General features: G+C 45.9%; 1 pseudogene; it reads left to right on the top strand.

Annotated features, from left to right (window-relative positions):
- The first annotated feature begins 1936 nt into the window (after positions 1-1936).
- Positions 1937-3112, top strand: LOC102489968 (elongation factor 1-alpha 1 pseudogene; annotated as a pseudogene).
- Positions 3113-3450: the final 338 nt, after the last annotated feature.

Raw genomic sequence — 3450 nt, 5'->3', positions numbered from 1 at the left:
TCTGTCTTGTGCACTCTGGCAAAATAGCAAAAAGGAAAAGGATATCATCTTTCTAGTATTTGGAGTTGCTATGAAGATGAAATAAATCTCGACTGAAACTCACTCACTCATCCATTCTGCAAATTCTAATGAAGCTTTCTATTAGGCGTGTGGTGCTGTTTCAGGTCTTGGGCTGTCAGTGAGCAAAGCAGGCAAGTCTCTACCTTCGTGGGAATCACGTGAGAAACGGAGACAGTGAAGATAAAATATGTAGCGTGTAGTATGTAGAATGTTCAAGGGTGGCATGTGCTAGGGAAGAAGGTAAATTAGAGTTGGTAAGCGAGGCAAGGTGTGCATTTCTGTGGGGAGGTGAATTGTAACCCAGGGTGGTAAGTGTGGGTCTCCTTGAGTGATGTCTGAGCAAAGGCTTGAAGGAGGTGTGGGAGTTAATGGGTAGATAATGGGGTGCGGGGTAGGCAGGGAGAAAGTTTCATAAAGAGGAAGGAGCAAAGGGCCAGTGGGTGGTGGTGTTTAAGGCACTGGAATCCCAAGTGCTTGGCTGCAATTAGAATCTGGTCCCAGAATCTTGAAAATCATGCCAGACATGTGTGCGTGCATGCCTGAAATCCCAAGAGGAGAATGGAGGAAAAAGGATTGTGGCGTGGCCATGCCCCCTTGGGGGGAGGTGATTTTTTTTTTTGCTTTTCTTCTTTCCCTCTGGTGAGTTCACAGCCCCCCTCCGTGGCAAAACCTTACATAAATGAATAAGCAAATAGAAGATGAAGGCGCAGGCTGGCGGTCTCCAGCAGGACCCACAGCTGCTGCAGCTGGAGAGTAGTGGGGAGATCTGTGTGCTGCAGAGGCATGAGGAGGGGACGCGCTCTAGATGATGTCAGAGAGACCGAGCTAGACCATGGCCTTCATAAAGTCCATGGAGAACGGAATTTAATTACCAGTGCATGTTGCCCCCGACACACACACAAAAGGGAAAACCATACATTTTAAAAAGATATACAATTTCTAGTGTTTTCTGAAGACCTCTAATATCTTAAATGCTGAGTGAAAAGGGCATGCATTTCTATTTTGGATATGACCTTGATCTTCATGAACTTGCAGGAAATGCATGATTAAATGCATCTTAGTGTCTTTGAATATAAAATGAGAAAACTGTGTGTGAGAATTTCCAAGATTCCAACAAACTCTATAATTCTGACTTTTTATTTTTTGAATTAAAAAAACTTTTTTTTTTTTAGATTCTTGCTATAGGGTGTATGCACTTGCCAGAGAGAATCAGGGACAGAGAGAGAGAGGGAAAGTGCAAAATCACCCACCAGAGGGAAAGGCCACACTGCAGTCCCTTCTCCTCCGTTCTCCTCCTGGGTTTTAGGCATGTATGCACATGCACCCAGCATGATTTTCAAGCTGCCAGGTCCAGGACCATGCAGACAGCCATGTGGGATCCAGCACTGTAACCTCCCTACCACCTGCGGGCCTTAATTCTCTGATTTTAAGACATTTAAAAAGGCAAGTAAATTATAGGAAACCTAATAAAAACTAAAAGCTTTATTCATAAAAACCAACGTTTCAATGATGATATATTTCAGTGAAGATAGCTATTTAAATGTACGTATAAGATAAATAGGCTTTTAACAAATGTTGGTAGAGTTATTCAAATAGTTAAAAAGAAAAAGAACATCTCCTCAAGATAAATAAAAAGCGAATAATTGAGATGAAAATCATAACACTAGCTTTTTCACAATGGGTTTGCTGCCAGAACACAGGTGTTGTGAAAACCACCACTGAATCAAAGTCAGAGTGGAAAAGGAGAAGACTCATGTCACCATCGCTGTCATTGGACACGCGGATTCCAGCAAGTCCACCACTACTGGCCATGTGATCTACAATGTGGTGGGATCAGCTTAAGAACCGTTGAAAAATCTGAGAAGAGGCTGCTGAGATGGGAAAGGGCTCCTTCAGATACTCCTGGGTCTTGGCTAAACTGAAAGCTGAACATGAGCGTGGTTTCACCATTCACATCTCCCTGTGGAAATTTGAGACCAGCAGGTATTATGACTGTCGGTGATGCCCCAGGACACAGAGACTTTATCAGAAACATGATTACAGGCCCATCTCAGGCCGACTGTGCTGTCCTGATTGTTGCTGCTGGTGTTAGTGAATCTGAGGCTGGTATCTCCAAGAATGGGCAGACCCGTGAGCATACCCTTCTGGCTTACACACTGGGTGTGAAACAACTAATTGTTGGTGTTAACAAAATGGATTCTACTGAGCCACCCTACAGTCAGAAGAAATATGAGGAAATTGTTAAAGAAGTCAGCACCTACATTAAGAAAATTGGCTACAATCCCGACACAGTAGCGTGTGTGCCAATTTCTGGTTGGAATGGTGACAACATGTTGGAGCCAAGTGCTAATATGCCATGGTTCAAGGGATGGAAAGTCACCCGTAAAGATGGCAATGCCAGTGGGCTACACTGCTTGAAGCTCTGGATTGCATCCTGCCACGCCCCCAACTCGCCCAACTGACAAGCCTTTGTGTCTGCCCCTCCAGGATGTGTACGAATTTGGTGGTATTGGCATTGTCCCTGTCGGCTGAGTGGAGACTGGTGTGCTCAAGCCTGGTATGGTGGTCACCTTTGTACCAGTCAATGTGACAACTGGAGTAAAGTCTGCTGAAATGCACCACGAGGCTCTGAGTGAAGCTCTTCCTGGGGACAACGTGGGTTTCAATGCCAAGAACATGTCTGTCAAAGATGTTTGATGTGGTAATGTTGCTGGTGACAGTAAAAATGACCCAGCAGTGGAAGCAGCTGGCTTCACTGGTCAGGTGATTATCCTGAACCAGCCAGGCCAAATCAGTGCTGGCTACTCCCCGGTGCTGGATTGTCACAGCTCACATTGCTTGCAAGTTTGCTGAGCTGAAGGAAAAGATTGATTGCCATTCTGGTAAAAGCTTGAAATCCAGTGATGCTGCCGTTGTTGATATGGTTCCCGGCAAGCCCATGTGTGTCAAGAGCTTCTCTGACTATCCTTCTCTGGGTCATTTTGCTGTTCGTGATATGAGACAGACAGTTGCTCTGAGTGTCAGAAAAGCTGTGGAGGGAACCAGCAGTTAGTGTAAAGGCTATGTTGCTGAACTCCCACGTAGTCGACTGCAGTTTGTGTCCCTGACCTGGTGGCTTAAAACTCACGCCGGGCACGTGTGCGTGCGTGCCCAAGATCCCGAGAGGAGAATGGAGGAGGAGGGATTGCAGCGTGACCATCCCTCCTGGGGGGGTGATTTCTCACTTTCTGTCTCTCTGTCTCTCTCTGTCTGTCTGATGAGCGCACGCGCCCTATAGCGAAAATCTCTCAAAAAAAAAAAAAAAGCTGTGGACAGGAAGACTGCTGAAGCTGGCAAGGTCACCAAGCCTGCCCAGAAAGCTCAGAGGCTGAATGAGTCCCTAATTCCTGC

The sequence above is a fragment of the Tupaia chinensis genome, unplaced genomic scaffold (assembly GCF_000334495.1).
Source record: "Tupaia chinensis unplaced genomic scaffold, TupChi_1.0 Scaffold000578_2, whole genome shotgun sequence".
NCBI lineage: Eukaryota > Metazoa > Chordata > Mammalia > Scandentia > Tupaiidae > Tupaia > Tupaia belangeri.
The sequence above is the reverse complement of the archived record's forward strand: the minus strand, read 5'-3'. Positions and strand labels throughout refer to the sequence as shown.